Raw genomic sequence first — 21,512 nt, 5'->3', positions numbered from 1 at the left:
GCAAATCTGTCCAATAATATAGTTTGAGCCTTGTGAGCCTTGTATTGCAAGCTACCCACACAGTGGCCTGGGAACATTGGTCCCCATGAAAATCTGTGCCTACTTCTTGTGTCTGTTCCTACGGCTCTAGACTATGGAATATATGCCTAGATTGTTATTGTAGCTTTAGGCTACCACTGGGATTAAGCAGCAGGTTTCCCTTTGTTTATGTACTTATTTGTTTACATAGATTTGACATACATATAGCCTACATTACCCATCTAAATAACGTCCTTGACAGAACGCTCAGAAAACTAGACACCAAAAAAAAAACATGTAGGCCTATAAGGGATGTAACAATTACGCATTGGTCCCCGGTTCAAATGATTAAGATACACGTGCATCGATCCACGAGAGCCCAGATCGATCCAAACGTAGCATGCATTGGTTAGAAAAAAACGATTCAAATGTTACGAATTGCCGGTTCACATTTTGTTGTTGTTGCTCATATTCATTTCTTTCTACCTCCCGAAAATACCGACAGTAGCATATTTTGTGAGAACGTGTGTCCGTTTCCTCTCCTTCAGTGTTGAACTAGCCTGTAACTCCTTTGACGGTCATTGATCTAAAAGTCCTTTTGCCGGCCAAACAACCCAAGGCAATATCAGTAGCTTTAGTCAAACTGTGCACTGTTAGGTAGGCCTATTCCTGATCTTGCACATCTGTGCGGCATGTTCAGCATTCGAATGCTTGTAAAATGGCTAGCGCAATAGTCGGCTTTATTAGTAAAATGACAACCAATGTAATTTGCTTGGTTATTGTTGACAAATGCGCTGTTGAAAATTGTATTTTACCTGAATAAAAGTAAGCTACCGGAGACAACTCATCTGGCTATACCCGCTGATCGGGGCTTACATTAGATATTATTGTTCATGATCATCATCAGCAATAGTTTTGCTTTAAACAATCAGTAAATATGGTGATTGTTATAAAGGGTAGGGTTAAAGTTGTTAATTTCATAACAGCACTGCATGTCGAAGCGGGACAATGAAGATAAGCTCACGCTGTAAAACTTGTCAAAACTACTCGATTAAAAAAAAAAAAATACAAAAAAATACAAAATAAAAGGTGCAATACGTAGAAATCGCGCCGCAATTTCCTGGTTGCTAAAATTCTAATAGTTCACCTAATTTATGTGACAAAACAAAAAGCGTAGAGCAGGGGTATTTTGACTCTTATCCTACAAGGTCCGGAGCCTGCTGGTTTTATGTTCTACCTGATAAATAATTGCACCCATCTGGTGTCCCAGGTCTAAATTAGGTCCTGATTAGAGGGGAACAATGGAAAAAAAATGCAGTGGAACTGGCTATGGAGGTCCAGAGTTTTCCCCCCCCCCCTTTGTATTTAACTAGGAAAGTTAGTTAAGAACAAATTCTTATTTACAGTGAAGGCCTACACCGGTCAAACCCTCCCCTAACCCGGACGACGCTGGGCCAATTGTGTGCCGCCCTATGGGGCTCCCGATCACGGCCGGTTGTGATCCAGCCCGGGATCGAACCCGGGTCTGTAGTGACGCCTCTAGCAAGGTGATGCAGTGCCTTAGACCGCTGCACCAGACAAAAGAGATTTCACAGCAATTTAGATGGTCCAATGATTCTCTACACCCCTCAAACTCTTACAGGTTGACCACACCACTCGCGTCGTGTGCGCGAGCGTTGCAAAATACATTTTGAAATCTATGTTATTCAATTATTGCACCCACACTGCTCACGCGTGCCAATTAGCATCTGGGTAGCAAAGGGCTAAAAGAGAAATCAGTTCCATTTCTGACGCAGATCGTGCTGCAAGACCTGCCTCTCCCATCTCCTCATTGGTTTATAGAAGCAGGTACCCACGTGTCATCTCCTCATTGGTTATACCCATGTGGGTGACTGAAAGACGAACGAGGTCAGTGGCGGTAATGCACCTAATTTATGAAAGTTGCCAATCGCAAAATAGAGTCAAGAGAAGAAAAAGCCTGGAAGGAAGAGAGATGACTAGAAACGATTCAGTTGACCGTTTTGTGTGTGGATTAATTGGCGGAGTAGAGGACCGTGGGCATTTCAGGTAAAATAAAAACTCAATGTTTATATCCCAGGACAAATGAGCTAGCAACAGCAAGCTAGCTAAATAGGACAAATTAGCTAGCGAGTGCAAGCTAGCTAGCTAGCTAAATTGCCATAAATGTTTAATGCTTTTTAACCTGTCCCCAAATTAATATAATTGGTTCAGAGTTTGTTTTGATATTTTAACCTGCGTGTCGTGATTGCGTTTGGTGTGGGGGGACAAAATAAATTTATGCACGATGGGGCAAGCACGCAGCCAGTTTGGGTTCCGTGTTAGGGACAGAGTGACGCCTCTAGCACTTCGATGCAGTGCCTTAGACCGCTGCGCCACTTGGTCCCTAAGAGTTTGAGGGGTGTAGAGAATCATTGTACCATCTAAAATCGCTGTGAAATATCTTTTCAGTAAACAAAAATATTGTATTTTCAGTTGTTTGAAGCTAACGTACAAAATCAAAAAGACGCAAACAAAAATAATGGGAAGCATAGAAATAGCGCACATACCGATTCTTAGACTTGCTTTCCATGCAAATGACAGAGCTGCAACTCACATTTATACACACACACACAAAATTATGTGGACACCCCTTCAAATTAGTGGACTCCTATTTTAGCCACACCCGTTGCTGACAAGTGTATAAAATCTAGCACACATCCATGCAATCTCCATAGACAAACATTGTCAGTAGAATGGCCTTACTGAAGAGCTCAGTGACTTTCAATGTGACACCGTCACCTTTCCAACATGTCAGTTAGTCAAATTTCTGCCCTGCTAGAACTGCCCTGGTCAACTCAAAGTACTGTTATTGGGAAGTGGAGCAACAACGGCTCAGCCGCGAAGTGGTAGGGCACACAAGCTCACAGAACGAGACCGCTGAGTGCTGAAGCGCGAAGAGTGTAAAAAAAAAAAAAAATCGCCTGTCCTCGGTTGCAACACTCACTACTGAGTTCCAAACTGCCTCTGGAAGCAATGTAAGAACTCTTCGTCAGGAGCTTCCTGAAATAGGTTTCCATGGCCGAGCAGCCACACACAAGCCAAAAGGTCACCACGCGCAATGCCAATAGTCGGCTGGAGTGGTGTAAAGCTCGCCATTGGAGCAATGGAAACGCGTTCTTTGGAATGATGAATCACGCTTCACCATCTGGCAGTCCAACACACAAATCTGGGTTTGGCAGCTGCCAGGAGAACGCTATCTGCCTGAACGCATAGTGCCAACTGTAAACTTTGGTGGAGGAGGATTAATGGTCTGTGGCTGTTTTTCATGGTTTGGGCTAGGCCTACAATGCTACAGCACACAATTACATTTTAGACAATTCTGTGCTTCCAACTTTGTGGCAACAGTTTGGGTAAGGCCCTTTCCTGTTTCTGCATGACAATTCCCCCGTGCACAAAGCACATACTTTTGGTCAAGTATTCAATTTGGTCAGGTAGCCCAAAAAGTTGGGGTGAATTCCAATGTTGTGCACGCACGCACATCTTATATCATAGCTCATTTAAATAAATGCATTACTAGCTCAAACACTTTTAACTTGCAAGAATGACAAGTTAATTAGTGGGTTAATTAGTAAATTCATATTGTTTTTTTAACATACATTGCTGCTCTAATCTGATAGTGTGGTGGTAGAAGCCCAGTCTCAGCTCAGGTGCTTACATACACCATAAACATTTTTACACACACTTTTTGGGGTCCAACAATTGATTCCCATTTAAAATCCTATTTTCCCTAACCCTAAACTTAATGACCAACCATAAAATAGTGAGGACCGGCAAAATGTCCTCACAGTTTTAGTTGGTTTACTATTCTTGTGTGGAATTTTGGTACTAACAAGTATATTGAAATGTGTCCACACACACACCCTACTACTACTGAAGAAAATGAAGAGAATACAATTCCTGAGTGAGTACGTGTTTGTGTGGTTTACAACTGAAAATTCCCATTCTCCACAGAGGGACATGACTGGACATGCCTAAGAATGAAAAGTTGGGTGGTATACCATTTATACCGTATCCCGTGAATTTAGAAAAATCCTCGGTATGGATATTCCAATACGTTTTATATATATATATATATATTTTTTTTTTTACATTTAAATATTTGTACATTTTAAATAAATACCTACAGTCAAGTGGTGCACTAGGAAATGGACAAAGCAGATCGTGTTCATCAGTTCGCCTGTTAGATCATTTTTCATTATGAAGCTTACTGGCACTAGTTTCCCAAAACAGCTGTTTGAGCCAGTCAAGTGTGTGTGTTTACCAAGATGCACAACAATCAAAACGGGAGCTTCTTGAGGTGAGTCACTCCTGCAGCGCAACTTTAGTGAGATGAACAAGTTACATTTGTATGAAATTCAAAACTGATTGCCAGCAATATATTATATAACTATTAAGTTAACTATCTAAGATGTACCAAATCAACTCACTCCAGCTGGCTATTGCCAAATGGCTAATGTTAGCTAGCAAGATCAAGCTTCTTGGTGACAGCAGCAGAGACAATCCCCTCCTAGATTAAGATCCCTCCGGTCAAATATTTGTTTTGTGCGTGCTGCAAACTGTGTTTTGAGATGCTTGCATGACTTTATGAGTGGTCTTAGTAGAAAATGTTTGCAGGCGCTTGTTAGCGTTTACCTAGCATCCACTATGGGGATTCCTTAGTATTTGTTAGCATTCTGGTAAATAATGTTTTTGGGACATCTTTTTTTTTACGTGTGAAAAAACAGTGTCCCTTGTGAGCACTACCGGTAATACCGTATATCCCGGGATGTCACAGGAACGATAAGAATGTAGGAAATCTGGATACCGCCCAACCCTAACACACACACACACACACACACACACACACTTTACAGTTACTCCTCCCTATACAGCCAAGCCAACAGACAAAATAAACCATAGGGGGTTAAACACTGAGGGTGTTAAATTGTGATGGTGTTATTACTACCATTCGTGGTGTGTGTGTGGCAAGGGAAAAAGGAAAATGAACAAAGGCTGAGCTTTCTCATCTTCCCAGCGCTGCCGTTCTCAGAGTTCTAGATTTAAAGATTGGGTTCCGCTCAACACTATGAAGGCACCGCGCGGGTGAGTGCGTGTGGGTTAATGAGTGCGTGTCTTCTGGAAGTAAACAGTGTGAAGTCTTCCACTGTTGAGCGGAACCCAATCTTTAAATCTAGAACTCTGAGAACAGCAGCGCTGGGAAGATGAGAAAGCTCAGCCTTTGTTCATTTTCCTTTTTCCCTTGCCACACACCACGAACGGTAGTAATAACACCATCACAATTTAACACCCTCAGTCTCCCTAGCTTAGCTGCTAGGCTGGTATGTGGTCATAAACACTGCTGCCCTCTCGGTTAGGCTGGAATCTGCCCCCTGCTCTGCCAGTATGCAGTGGCTCCACGCCAACCTCTCTATCAAAACAAGGCCACGACTGGAAAAAGCCCGGTTATCGCCACTTAGCGGGGCTCCCAAACACACTGGGTCCACATGGCCCTTTGACTTACACATTCCAGAGGCAAAACACACACAAGCACACACAAACTCTGGGGTAACATGAAACCCATATGTTCAGACCAGGGCCTAAACTGTACTTTTTGGTCCAGCATCCACTGTGGCATGTAGATAAAAATAAATAAATAAAATCTACCAGCCACTCATTTCTTACCAGCAAAGAAAAAAAGAAATCTCCCTAAAATTACACCAACAAAACACAAATAAAAGATGAACATGCTTAGTAATGTTTCTAAAACAAACATATTACTAGTAAGAAGTAATGTGGTATATTGTCCAATTTCATTTTTTACCAAAAGATCACAGATGAGACAAAAATGTTCATGAGCCAGGAGGTTAACGTGGTAATGCGACTCAAGAACATGTTTGTGCCTAGAGATTGAGTCTGGCTAGTAACCGCATTGTCTTCTTTTCCCTAACAGTTGAAACTCAAACATTGAAAAACAACCTAGCTTGTGAACAAAACAATGTAAAGAAAAGCCAAAGCCAAGAAAAGATGGACAAAGTATCACTTCAGTAGACTTTCGTTTCAAGTAAATTAGACCCATTTAAAAATGTATATCATTCACTCAACAGCGCAAGGTGGGATAGGATTCGTAGTTCTTTGACTTTGTGAAATTAATTTACCAGCTATGAAACAAAAACGGCAGAAATACTTTTAAAACAGCTACTGCAGCTACACTATTTATATACACAAATGCAAGTGAAATGCTCGCACTGTGGAGCCCTGACCTGGCGGGTGATTGTTTTAGGCCCTGGTTAAGACATTCCATTCCGTGTATACAGTCCAATGTAAGTGTTAAGGGGAGGGGCCTTACAGTTCAAGGGCATGTAGAAGACCTATAGTATGTGTGTGTATATGTACGTAGTGTGCGGTTACGTGTGTGTGTGTGTGCGCAAATACAGTGCTTTCGGAAAGCAGACCCATGGACTTTTAATCCATATCTTTATGTTACAGCCTTATTCAAAAAATGTATTAAATTACATTTTTCCCCTCACAGATCTTCACACAATAGCCCATAATGACAAAATGAAAAGAGGTTTACACATTTCTGCAAATGTTTAAAAAATATATATTTAAAAAAGATCCAAAGTATTCAGACCCTTTGCTATGACACTCGAAATTGAGGCAGATGCATCCTGTTTCCATTGATCATCCTTGAGATGTTTCTACAACTTGGACTCCACCTGTGGTAAATTCAATTGATTGAACATGATTTGGAAAGGCACACACCTGTCTATACAAGGTCCCACAGTTGACAGTGCATGTCAGAGCAAAAACCAAGCCATGAGGTCGAAGGAATTGTCCGTAGAGCTCCGAGACAGGATTGTGTTGAGGGACAGATCTAGGGAAGGGTACTAAAATATCTCTGCAGCATTGAAGATCCCCAAGAACACAGTGGCCTCCACCATTACTTAAGGGAAGAAGTTTGGAACCACCAAGACTCTTCCTAAAGCTGGCCTCCAGGCCAAACTGAGCATTCGGGGGAGAAGAACCTTGGTCAGGGAGGTGACCAAGAACCCGATGGTCACACTGACAGAGCTCCAGAGTTCCTCTGTGGAGATGGGAGAACTGTCCAGAAGGACAACCATCTCTGCAACACTCCACCAATCAGGCCTTTATGGTAGAGTGGCCAGATGGAAGAAACTCAGTAAAAGGCACATGACAGACCACTTGGAATTTTCCAGAAGGCAACTAAAGGACTCTCAGACCATGAGAAACACGATTATTTGGTCTGATGAGACCAAGATTGAACTCCTTGGCCTGAATGCCAAGCGTCACATCTGGAGGAAACCTGACACCATCTCTACTGTGAAGCATGGTGGTGGCAGCATCATGCTGTGGGGATGTTTTTCAGTGGCAGGGACTGGGAGACTAGTCAGGATCGAGAGAAAGCTGAACGGAGCAAAATAGAGAGATCCTTGATGAAAACCTTCTCCAGAGCGCTCAGGATCTCAGACTGGGGCGAAGGTTCACCTTCCAACAGGACAACCATAAGCACACAGCCAGGACAACGCAGGAGTGGCTTCGAGACAAGTCTCTGAATATTCTTGAGTGGCCCAGCCAGAGCCTGGACTTGAACCCGACCGAACATCTCTGGAGAGACGTGAAAATAGCTGTGCTCCCCATGCAACCTGACAGAGCTTGAGAGGATCTGCAGAGAAGAATGGGAGAAACTCCCCAAATACAGGTTTACCAAGCTTGTAGCGTCATACCCAAGAAGACTTGAGGCTGTAATCTCTGCCAAAAGTGCTTCAACAAAGTATTGAGTAAAGGGTCTGAATACTTATGTAAATATGATATGTTTTTTTTTATATTTTATACATTTGCACGTAACAAACATGTGGGAAAAGTCAAGGGGTCTGAATTATTTTCCGATTGCACTGTATGTTTGTACACTACATGACCAAAAGAATGCTCGTCGAACATCTCATTCCAAAATCACGGGGATTAATATGGAGTTTGTCCCCCCTTTGCTACTATAACAGCCTCCACTCTTCTGGGAAGGCTTTCCACTATACGTTGGGGACTTGCTTCCATTCAGCCACAATAGCATTAGTGAAGTCAGCACTGATGCTGGGCGATTAGGCCCGCAGTCGGCGTTCAAATTTATGGGGTTGAGGTCAGGGCTCTGTGCAGGCCAGTCAAGTTCTTCCACACCAATCTTGACAAACCATTTCTGTATGGACCTCGCTTCGTTACATGCTGAAACAGAAAAGGGCCTTTCCCAAACTGTTGCAACAAAGTTGGAAGCACAGAATCATCTAGAATGCTGTAGCGTTAAAATATTCCTTCAATGGAACTAAAGGGGCCTTGCCCGAACCATGAAAAACAGCCCTAGACCATTATTCCTCCTCCACTAAACTTTACAGTTGGACGATGTATTTGGGCAGGTGGCGTTCTCCTAGCATCCGCCAAACCAGACTCATCTGTTGGACTGCCAGATGGTGAAGCTTGATTCATCATTCCACAGAACGCGTTTCCACTGCTCCAATGGCGGCGAGATTTGCGCCATTGGCATTGCGCATGGTGATATTAGGCTTGTGTGTAGCTGCACGGCCATGGAAAACAATTTCATGAAGCTCCCGATGAACAGTTATTGTGCTGACGTTGCTTCCAGAGGCAGTTTGAAACTCGGTGGTGAGTGTTGTAACCGAAGACAGACGATTTTTACGTGCTACGCGCTTCAGCACTCGGCGGTCCCGTTCTGTGAGCATGGGTGGCCTGCCACTTTGCGACTGAGCCGTTGTTGCTCCTAGACGTTTCCATTTCACAATAACAGCACTTACAGTTGACTGGGGCAGAGCAGAAATTTGAACTGATTTGTTGGAAAGGGGGTATCCTATTATGCTGCCACGTTGAAAGTCACTGAGCTCTTCAGTAAGGCAATTCTACTGCCAATGTTTGTCTATGGAGATTGCATGGCTGTGTGCTCGTTTTTATACACCTGTTAACATGTGTGGCTGAAATAGCCGAATCCACTAATTTGAAGGGGTGTCCACATACTGTACGTATACACTATATATACAAAAGTATGTATGTATGTAGTGCATGTGTGGGGGGGGGGTGTATAGGATTAACCCTTCCCTCCCAGAAGGCTCTAAGGACCCACCAGCTGTCTGTGGTATTCTACAGTAGGCTAAGTGCAGTGTTTCACCTAACCTGCCGTCCTCTCACTCTGGTGTTTTTTCCAGTCTCTTCTGACAGCTTTCCATGCATCTGCCCTCAAGTGCGGATCCAAGGTATTTTTTTACATATAACCCTCAGAGGTTAGGTTAGTATAATTGGTAAGCTGATTATAGATCTACATCTACAGGCAAATTTTACCTCAATATGACCTCATTAGACGACTCCCTATTCTGGTTTATCTAAACAGCTTCTTGATCCACAGCTGAGGGAGACATTACTATTGTACTACTAATGAAGGATGCCTAAGGAGGCAGGTTGACAGTTCTGAGATCTGTGAGCAGGCTTATTACAGCAGTACTTCCACAGGGCAGCCTAACAGACAGGTCTGAGACCTGTGCCTGTTGCTCCATAGTTAAGGGGGGGGGGCTAACCTTTTCACTACTTAATGTAGGATGCCTAAAGGGGTCAGGGAGGCTGGCTGGCAGGTCTAAGATCTGTGCATTGCGGAAATTCTCAGAATTCCTCAGAAGGAGCTGGGAGGATCTACTCCGTAAAGGGAGGAACCTAAACAACACTGTCTTTTTTTCACAATCTTCTACCATCTCCTCCAACCCCCCAAACTTGCTTTAGTAGTGTAGTTCTTGGTCTGGGTGCAATGAATGGCCCAAACAAAAAAATGATAAAAAGGAACACCTCTTGGCACAACGCCTCTCCCCTATTTGACCTACATATTGTGTAGATATTGTGTATATTTATTGATATGTAGGCAGTGTGTGCCGTTTAAAAAAAGTATGGAGTTCTGTCCTTGATGTTATTGTCTATTAAATGGTTCTTTACTATGTCATATTTTGTGTGGACCACAGGAAGAGTAGCTGCTGCTTTCGCAACAGCTAACGGGGATCCTAATAAAATACCAAATTCTTTGGACAGAGAAGACATTCTATTTCTGTAACAGGGCATATTTAATTTCAGTTTCATAGATACTATCTTAACCTCCAAAATATGCCACAGTATGAGGACAAGTCACTCTGACTTGATACAGAAACAAACAAAAAGCCTAACTGCCTTTTTTCCTGCAGTGACTAGTTCTGTGGTGGCTCTAGCTGGATCTGGCAGTGGAAATCTCTCCCTCCAAACAATGTTAAGACGGCCCGAAGAGGATGGCTGACGTTTTACATGCCCGTAACCAATTATGCTATTTTGTTAGTTATTTTGCGTTGTTTGTAACTTATTTTGTACATAATGTTACTGCTAGTCTCTTAAAATAACTTCTGGACATCAGAACTGGGATGACTCACCACGAACTGGAAGAAGCTTTTTCCTTTAATGAGTCCGACGAGAAAGATATACTGCTCTCCCGGGAACAGGCCCAGATCCCCGTCATTTGTGTGAAGACAGAGAAAAAGAGGAGGACGCAGATCGGGCTGCCTTTTGAGAATCCTTAGGTGATCGAGTAAACTCCCACTGCCATCCAATTCTACTTGCTAACATGCAATCATTGGAAAATAAAATTGATGACCTACGGTTATCCTACCAACGGGACATTAAGAACAGTAATATCTTATGTTTCACTGAGTCGTGAATAAACGACGACACGGATAATATAGAGCAGGAGGGATTTTCAATGCACCGGCAGAACAGAGAAGCTACGTCTGGTAAGACGAGGGGTGGGTGTGTGTCTTTTTGTCAATAACAGCTGGTGCGCGATGTCCAATATTAAAAGAAGTCTCGAGGTATTGCTCGCCTGAGGTAGAGTACCTTATGCGAAGCTGTAGACTGCACTATCTATATTACTCGTAGCCGTCTATTTACCACCACAGACCGATGCTGGCACTAAGACCACACTCAACCAACTCTATAAAGGCCATAAGCAAACAAGAAAATGCTCACCCAGAAGCGGCGCTCCTAGTGGCCGGGGACTTTATTGCAGGCAAACTTTAATCAGTTTAACCAAATTTTTACCAGTATGTCACATGTGCAACCAGAGGGAAAAAAAACAACTGTAGACCTCCTTTACTCCACACACAGAGATGCATACAAAGCTCTCCCCCGCCCTCCATTTGGCAAATCTGACCAAAAACTAAAGCAGGAAGTACCAGTGACTCGCTCAATACGGAAGTGGTCAGATGACGCAGATGCTACGCTACAGGACTTTTGCTAGCACAGACTGGAATATGTTCCGGGATTCATTCAATGGCATTGAGCAGTATACCACCTCAGTCATCGGCTTCATCAATAAGTGCATTGACGAAGTCGTCTCCACAGTGACCGTACATACATTTCCCAATCAGACGCCATGGATTACAGGCAACATCCGCATCGAGCTAAAGGCTACAGCAGCCGCTTTCAAGGAGCGGGACACTAATCCGGACGCCTATAAGAAATCCCGCTATGCCCTCAGACGAACCATCAAACATGCAAAGCGTCAATACAGGATTAAGATTGAATCCTACTACACCGGCCCTGACACTCGTCGGATGTGGCAGGGTTTGAAAACTATTACAGACTACAAAGGGAAACCCAGACGCGAGCTGCCCAGTGATGTGAGCCTACCAGATGAGCTAAATACCTTTTATGCTCGCGTCGAGGCAAGCAACACTGAAACATGCACGAGAGCACCAGCTGTTCTGGATGACTGTGTGATCACGCTCTCGGTAGCTGATGTGAGTAAGACCTTTAAACAGGTCAACATTCACAAAGTCGCAGGGCCAGATGGATTACCAGGACGTGTACTCAAAGCAGGGTCTGACCAACTGGCAAGTGTCTTCACTGACATCTCAACATTCTCAACATCTCTCTGACTGAGTCTGTAATACATACATGTTTCAAGCAGACCACAATCATTCCTGTACCCAAGGAAGCGAATGTAACCTGCCTAAATGATTACCACCCCGTAGAACTCACATTGTTAGTCATGAAGTGCTTTGAAAGGCTGGTCATGGATCACATCAACAGCATCCTACCGGATACCCTAGACCCACTCCAATTCGCATACCGCCCCAACAGATCCACAGATGATGCAATCTCTATTGCACTCTACACTGCCCTTTCCCACCTGGACAAAAGGAACACTTATGTGAGAATGCTATTCATTGACTACATCTCAGTGTTCAACACCATAGCACCCACGAAGCTCATCACTAAGCTAAGGAGCCTGGGACTAATCACCTCCCTCTGCAACTGGATCCTGGACTTCCTAACGGGCCACCCCCAGGTGGTAAGGGTAGGCAACAACACGTCTGCCACGCTGATCCTCAACACTGGGGCCCCTCAGGGGTGTGTACTTAGTCCCCTCCTGTACTCCCTGTTCACCCACGACTGCGTGGCCAAACACCATCATTAAGTTTGCTGACGACAACAGTGGTAGGCCTGATCACCGACAACAATGAGACAGCCTATAGGGAGGAGGTCAGAACTGGCAGTGTGGTGCCAGGACAACAACCTCTCCCTCAATGTGAGCAAGACAAAGGAGCTGATTGTGGATTACAGGAAAAGGCGGGCTGGACAGGCCCCCATTAACATCAATGGGGCTGTAGTGGAGCGGGTCGAGAGTTTCAAGCTCCTTGGTGTCCACATCAACAATCTATCATGGTCCAAACACACCAAGACATTTGGCATGGGTCCTCAGATTCTCAAAAATGTCTACAGCTGCACCATCGAGAGCATCATGACCGGTTGCATCAGCGCCTGGTATTGAAACTGCTCGGCATCTGACCGTAAGGTGCTACAGAGGGTAGTGTGTACGGCCCAGTAGATCACTGGGGCCAAGCTTCCTGAAATTCAGGACCTATATAATAGGCGGTGTCAGAGGAAAGCCCATAAAATTGTCAGCGACTCCAGTCACCCAAGTCATAGACTGTTTGTCTCTGCTACCGCACAGCAAGCGGTACCGGAGCGCCAAGTCTAGGTCCAAGAGGCTTCTAAACAGCTTCTACCCCCAAGCCACGAGACTCCTGAACATCTAATCAAATGGCTACCAAGACTATTTGCATCCCCCCCCTCCCCCTTCTACACTGCTGCTACTCCGTTATTATTTATGCATAGTCACTTTAATAACTCAACCTACATGTACATATTACCTAAATTAACTCGACTAACCAAAGCCCCTGCAATATAGCCTCGCTATTGTTATTTTACTGCTGCTCTTTAATTATTTGTTACTTTGACCTCTTTTTTTCTTTTTTAAGGTTTTTTCTTAAAACTGCATTGTTGGTTAAGGGCTTGTAAGTAAGCATTTCACGGTAAGGTCTACACCTGTTGTATTCGGCACGTGACACATAAAATGTGATTTGATTAGCTACAAGAGGACTTGAATCACATAGACCATTTCAGTCCCTGACAAACTGTCCTCTGCCCCTGGCTATCATCTCAAAATGGTGGACAACTTACCACTACATTCTCCAACATCGAGCCTATTACAGTAAGGCACGATTTATGTTTGATGTTAAGTTGATTAAATAGTTACGTTTTCACAGCACGTGTGTTGACACACAGAGGACGTACAGGACACGGCTTTGATCCAATTGATGTAAGATCTGGGAGTGCAGGTCTAGGCCTAAATGTCAACGTAGCAGCAAAGTAGCCTAGCTGCTGTTGAAGTAGAGTGGGGTAAGGGGGGGGGGTTGGGGAACGGGCAGGGAAAAGAGGATTTTAAAACGTCTCTCTTGGGATCACGTCCAAGGTGAATTATAGAATCCCTCCCAGAACCCCTTCCTCCCCTCGTTGTGTTGCAGGCCGCTGTCGACCATCGACCCCCTGCTAATGGAAAGTATCAGGATACGCTTAGCTAGATGGTCCCGGGTACACCCCGTCATCCCGGTAACCCTACCCTGTCACGGTAAACAACCGACATCCACAAAGGCGTGATTCAGGTGTCACTCAGGGCTGTATGTTGTCCCACTATAGAATGGATCAAGAAAAATTAGAAGAAAATACACTATTGGGAGTCCTAATACATCCCTTTTAAATTCTGACACTGACTATCTCTTCAATTCTGACACCGACTGCTTTCTGAAAGACTTTTTCTTCTTTCGTCACTGGGGTTTCTATTTAGGTCTATACAGCAGGATGTCTCCATGTCTCTAAGCACATCCTTGCAGGAGGTCGAAGAAGCAGAGGAAGTGGAGTAACTGGTCCAGAGCCTGTGCCTCTCAGCACTGACAGGTAGGTAATTCACTAGACAGACAGACAGACAGGACAGACAGGACAGACACTCTGAAATGGGGACAGACAGGACAGACACTCTGAAATGGGGGCAGCCAGCCAGAAACTCTGAAACGGGGGCAGCCAGACAGAAACTCTGAAACGGGGGCAGACAGACAGAAACTCTGAAACGGGGGCAGACAGACAGAAACTCTGAAACGGGGGCAGACAGACAGAAACTCTGAAACGGGGGCAGACAGACAGAAACTCTGAAACGGGGGCAGACAGACAGAAACTCTGAAACGGGGGCAGACAGGTAGGGAGTCTACGATCTACAGCCAGCTACTCTGTGGGGCTGGAACACCCAAATGCCTACAAATAAAACACACACTCACAAACTCACTCCAGGGATCATGCGACCTCACGTGAACCTTTATTCACATTTCCCTTGTTTGTACTGAATCAGGCCACTTTGAGGGGAAAAATCCAATGTACACTTCTCTTGCCTCACACAGTGCCAGAACAAAGCCAATTGAACTGACAGTCAGAGAGACAGGACTATTGACCATATAAATTAAAGAATCTACCGCTCGCACACCACTGCCCTCAAAGGAAGCACCTAAAAGTCATCAGATCCCATCACAGAAAAGTACCTAAAATATCCTACACAAAGGGCCTGAAAATTCCCTAGCTCCTACTTCTTCTCATCGCTGAACTGCCTTGTTCAAGGGCAGAACAACAGATCCTTACCCTGTCAGCTCGGGGATTCGATCTAGCAACCTTTCGGTTACTGGCCCAACGCTCTAACCACTAGGCTACCTGCCGCCGCAAAGTATGGGGAGCATCTAGTCAGTATGGGGTTACTGAACCGATTTGTTTCAAGGATATAGTCTAAACGAATGCTCAAACGATTCAAATGTATTTGGCTAAGCACCATAGGAAGTGAAACATGCCTTGTTTGCACACACACTCAAAGCACTCTGGAGTGCCTCTCAGCCATTGCCCAGCAGCCACCAACCAGCAGCCAATCCACAGGACCCTCACAAATCATCTAAAGAGAAAACAGATGGGCCAAAACATTTCACTTCTCTGGGGTAAGGGGCAGTATTTTCACGTCCGGATGAAAAGCGAGCCCAGAGTAAACTGCCTGCTACTCAGGCCCAAAAGCTGGAATATGCATATAATTAGTAGATTTGGATAGAAAACACTCTGAAGTTTCTAAAACTGTTTGAATGATGTCTGTGAGTATAACAGAACTCATATGGCAGGCAAAAACCTGAGAAAAAAATCCAACCAGGAAGTGGGAAATCTGAGGTTTGTCATTTTTCAAGTGATTGCCTATCCAATATACAGTGTCTATGGGATCGTATTGCACTTCCTAAGGCTTCCACTAGATGTCAACAGTCTTTAGAATGTTGTTTCAGGCTTCTACTGTGAATGGGGAGAGAATGAGAGCTGATTGTATCAGGTGTCTGGCACAGCAGTGAGCACGAGCTCTGTAGTCTTTCCTTTCTGAAGACAAAGGAATTGTCCGGTTGGAATATTACTGAAGATTTTTGATAAAACATCCTAAAGATTGATTATATACATCGTTTGACATGTTTCTACAAACTGTAATATAACGTTGACTTTTCGTTTGGACTTAGTGCGCACGCCTTCTGCATTTGGAATAGTGAACTGAACGCGCGAACAAAAAGGAGGTATTTGGACATAAAGATGAACTTTATTGAACAAAACAAACATTTATTGTGGAACTGGGATTCATGGGAGTGCATTCCGATGAAGAGCAAAAGGTAAGTGAATATTTATAATGCTATTTCTGACTTTTGTTGACTCCACAACATGGCGGGTATCTGTATGGCTTGTTTTGGTGTCTGAGCGCTGTACTCAGATTATGGCATGGTGTATTTTTGCCGTAAAGCTTTTTTGAAATCTGACACAGCGGTTGTATTAAGGAGAAGTGTATCTATAATCCTATGCATAACACTTGTATCTTTAGTCAAAGTTTATGATGAGTATTTCTGTAAATTGATGTGGCTCTCTGCAAAATCACCAGATGTTTTTTAGAGGCAAAACATTACTGAACATAATGCGCCAATGTAAACTGAGATTTTTGGATATAAATATGAACTTTATCGAACAAAACATACATGTACTGTGTAACATGAAGTCCTATGAGTGCCATCTGATGAAGATCAAAGGTTAGTGATTCATTTTCTCTATTTCTGCTTTTTGTGACTCCTCTCTTTGGCTGGAAAATGGCTGTATGTTTTTTTGTGACTAGGCGCTGACCTAACAGTCGTTTGGTGTGCTTTCGCTGTAAAGCCTTTTTGAAATCAGACACTGTGGTTGGATTAACGAGAAGTTTATCTTTAAAATGGTGTATAATACTTGTGTGTTTGAGGAATTTTAATTATGAGATTTCTGTTGTTTTGAATTTGGCGCCCTGTAATTTCACTGGCTGTTGTCGAGTGGGACGCTACCGTCCCACATATCCCAGAGAGGTTAACCTAAACAATGCCTAGCCTAGCTAATGCCAACACATACAGTAGCCAAAGCCTAGTTAATATCAAATTGTTTTTCAATAAAACTAGCCTGCTCTATTGATCACAATTTAGTCTAGTCAGACAACACTGAAGGATATGACCAATCCCAAAGCCTTGACCTGAGCAAAAGTTCCAATATTCACAGTGGTTTGCCTACACAAATACACATGCAAAGACGGTGCGTTTCTTATATCACAGACTGAACAGTGAAGTCCCAGTCAGACATGTTTTGGGTGTGGGGAAACAGGAATCTTAATAATACCACCACTGAGGGAAGGCAGTTTCTCTAGTTAAAGTAGTGTTTCTTAAACATGTCCTTGGGCGCTTTGACAGTTTCCCACATTTGATCGATTCCACCGCTTGCACACATGATCCAACTAGTGAAGGGCTTGATGATGATGGCTTGTTGACCAGCTGAATCAGGTGTGTTCGTACTGGAATAGATTGCATATGTGGATCGCCTGAGGCTCCCAGGACAAGGACTAGTATGAAAAACACTTGACTAGAGTCTGCCCAGTGATAAGGGATCTGATTACCCTGGCTGGGACTGGGTGACCTCAGGGTGAGGCCTCAGTAGTTTTCCCCTCATTGCCTCCATGCGTCTGTCACATGGATCTGCCCGCTAGTTCCTGGATTGCACCAGAGTAACCGCCCAAATGGTAGGATGTTAGGTACCATGTGGGTAGTCTGGGGATTATTGTGCAAGTTAATGTCCTTATTTTTGGAGGGTAGTGGTGGTATACGTGGGGTTTACTGGCAAGCTGTACCATTTAAACTGTTGGTTATCTCCACATTACAGGTATTCAATTCATACAGCCATGAAGGAGCTATCTTCAGTGCGCATTCCTGGTTGCCTGTCTCCACCCCAGCAATAAATGTAATGGCTAAATTTGACAATTGTTGAAAAATCATTGCTTTCATACCTCAATCTGTCCGAATACTCCACAACCCGAGATACCCTTTGAAAGGCTCTAACAAAATTACCCTCCTTTTCTCCCTTGCATAGCCTGTGGCTTTCTCAAATCACATTACAAGCCGGCATGGGGCCGTAATACCATATCCACTCTGAGCCGTGCTGTTCCAGCAAACTAAGGAACCCCAGAGCAGAGCACATTGCCTTACACTGGACCTAAAATTAGTGTTGCCTGGAAGTCCCTCCCACCAGATAGCAGCCAAGTAGATAGTCAGAAAGTGAAAGAAGAATCCTCTTTGCATCATTCCAGTAATTTTCCATTGCATTGGACAGGGTCTAATACTAAGAGACAGGAATGGTCCAAAGCGGGGTAAGTCAGTGGCTTATCTAGACACAACATCCATTTTCCAAACCCCATGGTCAATAACCTGAATGTGACATTCAGACAAAACACATTGAGCTGGGGTTTTTCCCTGAAGATCTCTTACAGAATGTTTGATCAATACTAGTGTTGCTAGCGGACAAATCACATGTCCTAATGATCAACTTAACCTTTGAACCTCCACCCACAGATTCATTTGAGGAATTCTTCTCCGTCGCAACACCATTATCCGGGATTTAAGGGAAACTGACAGTCACTACTGCTTGACTAGGAAGCACAAGATCACAAAATGTTTTCATTTGTATTTGTTAAGGTATCCTATTGTAAAAGGTCTTCGTGGTGGTTAGATTACGCTCAATGGAGGAAGAGATTCACCAAACATGGTAAGTTGAAACATTATGAAGGAACATCAGCAATCAAAAAGTCACTACAGTAGTTCACTAACTGTCATAGACAGTAGTGTAACATGTTCACACTAAATCAGGCTTTCACCCTCTTTGTTGAGGATAACATCTTCCTTGAGAAATCAAGTTTAAAAAGCAGTTATACAAACTCCAGTTTTATAGTTTTGGTTCAGAACACATGCTTTTGTATGACCCCCCCCTTTTGTATTAAAATAGCTGACTGTTTGCAGTGTTTCGCAACACCACCAGCCAATTTACAGAGGGCGTGTGGCAAGCCCCCTGCACCCGAAACAAAGGCCGCTATCTGATTCTGAAGTGGAAATTTCCACTGGCAGCTACAGCCAGCCATGATTTGCACATTTTGAAACATAATATGCCAAAAGGCAACACCGAACCAGAGGCCTCGGGCAGAAGGCAGAGCTCCATACGCGGCAGCAGTCAGGCTTGGGGCTGTTCAAAACACTGCCCGTCATGACTCACCACACCCACACACACACACACACACACACACACACACACACGTCAGCTATTGTTTAATTGAGCTTGTAGCACAAAATCCCAACATGGGGGCAGTAGCATTATCAGGGCTTTAGAAGTAGTTGGAATCATCACAGCTTAGGCTAAAAGTATATGTAATTGTTCCTAGTCATTGTGACAACAGTGGTGAGCTAATCTGCGAACCGACCCAGTCAAGTCAGCCCTAATGCAGAAGACTCACAAAGCTTACCTGGGGACACATCCTATACATCTGTCATTTAGGCCCTTTCTAAAGTGGAAACCTTAGAAAAACTCCACTTTGTTCTCTTTTAGCCAGCGGGACAATATGAGTGGTTGGTTTTGTTCACCGAGGGGGAGAGACAGCGCAATAGAGATAAATAGGCGTCCCAGTGATCCGGGGAGGAAGCAGAACAGTGCTGTTCCCTCAGGTGCTGAAATGGGTGTTGCGAAAAAAAGAATGCTTGTTTTTCTGCACAGTTGATGCCAAGTTCTGCAATAAACTAGGTCAGACAGTAACTTTAGTTCCAGAGATGTAGATGTGGTGGCGGAGGGTAGAGAATGCTCTTCGATAGGAGCGAACAAGGTCAACCTCAGGGATGTTCCTGGCAATTATTATAATTTTTTTTCTGCCAGCGTTTTTTTCGGGCCGCTGTATTAAAAAAATAAAATAAAAAAATGTTTCAGTGTAAACTTAAATGACAAACTAGATAAAGTATGTAGAAACAATGATGGATCTATATACAGTCGTATGAAAAAGTTTGGGCACCCCTCTGAGGCTGCATAATAATTTACTCTGTCATCACAGAAAATGATCACAGTGGCATGCCATTCATTTTCTAATAAAAGCTGAGTACTGGGGTATTGTCCAGACAATGATTTTTAGTGTAGCAATATTAAGTTGTATGAAATTAAATCGGATGTGAAAAATAGGCTATGCAAAATTTGGGCACCCTTGTCATTCTGTTGATTTGAATACCTGTAACTACTTAGCACTGATTAATTGGAACACACAATTGGTTTGGTGAGCTCATTAAGCCTTGAACTTCATAGACAAGTGCATCCAATCATGAGAAAAGGTATTTAAGGTGGCCAATTGCAAGTTGTTGTTCTCTTTGACTCTCCTCTGAAGAGTGGCAACATGGGGGCCTCAAAACAACTCTCAAATGACCTGAAAACAAAGATTGTTCAACATTATGGTTTAGAGGAAGGCTACAAAAAGCTATCGCAGAGATTTAAGCTGTCAGTGTCCACTGTGAGGAACATAGTGAGGAAATGGAAGACCACAGGCACAGTTCTTGTTAAGGCCAGAAGTGGCAGGCCAAGTAAAATATCAGAGAGGCAAAGGATGGTGAGAACGGTCAAAAACAGCCCACAGACCACCTCCAAAGACCTACAACATCCTCTTGCTGCAGATGGTGTCACTGTGCATCATTCAACAATTCAGCACACTTTGCACAAGGAGAAGCTGTATGGGAGAATGATGCGGAAGAAGCCTTTTCTGCACACACGCCACAAACAGTCGCTTGAGGTATGCAAACGCACATTTGGACAAGCCAGCTTCATTTTGGAATAAGGTGCTGTGGACTGATGAAACAAAGATTGAGTTATTTGGTCATAACAAGGGACGTTATGCATGGCGGCAACAGAACACAGCGTTCCAAGAAAAACACTTGCTACCCACAGTAAAATTTGGTGGGGGTTCCATCATGCTGTGGAGCTGTGTGGCCAGTGCCGGTACTGGGAATCTTGTTAAAGTTGAGGGTCGCATGGATTCCACTCAATATCAGCAGATTCTTGGGAATAATGTTGAAGAATCAGTCAAAGTTGAAGTTACGCCGGGGCTGGATATTTCAACAAGACAACGACCCAAAACACTGCTCAAAATCTACCCGGGCATTTATGCAGAGGAACAAGTACAATGTTCTGGAATGGCCATCCCAGTCCCCAGACCTGAATATCATTGAGAATCTGTGGGATGATTTGAAGCGGGCTGTCCATGCTCGGCAACCATCAAACCTAACTGAACTGGAGAGGCTTTGTAAGGAGGAATGGTCCAAAATACCTTCATCCAGAATCCAGACACTCATTAGAGGCTATAGGAAGCGTCTAGAGGCTGTTATTTTAGCAAAAGGAGGCTCTACTAAATATTGATGTGATTTTTCTATTGGGGTGCCCTAATTTATGCACCTGTCTAATTTTGTTTTGATGCATATTGCAGATTTTCTGTTAATCCAATAAACCTCATTTCACTACTGAAATATTACTGTGTCCATCAGTTATTTGATAGATCAAAATGAAATTGCTGATCCAAACACCCAATTATTTATAAATGGAAATCATGGAAATTGTCAGGGGTGCCCAAACTTTTTCATACGACTGTATACATATTTTTTTAATACTATAATCTTTGA

The 21,512-nt window shown here is 43.7% G+C and overlaps 1 protein-coding gene and 1 long non-coding RNA gene across 4 annotated transcripts in view; one reads left to right on the top strand and one right to left on the bottom strand.

Moving 5' to 3' along the window:
- LOC106609978 (RING finger protein 24) overlaps window positions 1-21,512 on the bottom strand; it is a 71,712-nt gene that overhangs the window by 25,300 nt on the left and 24,900 nt on the right. The window contains exon 1 of one of the 3 annotated variants that reach the window (XM_014209062.2): window positions 17,828-17,992. The exons of the other annotated variants lie outside the window; for them this stretch is intronic. The gene's annotated coding sequence lies outside the window, so the exon portion shown is untranslated. Of the gene's footprint in view, window positions 1-17,827; window positions 17,993-21,512 lie in introns of those variants that run through there. 3 annotated transcript variants of the gene reach the window in all.
- Window positions 18,111-21,512, top strand: part of LOC123744185 (uncharacterized) — a 28,401-nt gene continuing 24,999 nt past the window's right edge. The window contains exon 1 of the long non-coding RNA XR_006770764.1: window positions 18,111-18,582. This is a non-coding gene — a long non-coding RNA (uncharacterized lncRNA). The remainder of the gene's footprint in view (window positions 18,583-21,512) is intronic.

The sequence above is a fragment of the Salmo salar genome, chromosome ssa08 (genome assembly GCF_905237065.1).
Source record: "Salmo salar chromosome ssa08, Ssal_v3.1, whole genome shotgun sequence".
NCBI classification, from domain to species: domain Eukaryota; kingdom Metazoa; phylum Chordata; class Actinopteri; order Salmoniformes; family Salmonidae; genus Salmo; species Salmo salar.
This window is presented reverse-complemented; position numbering and strand designations above follow the sequence as displayed.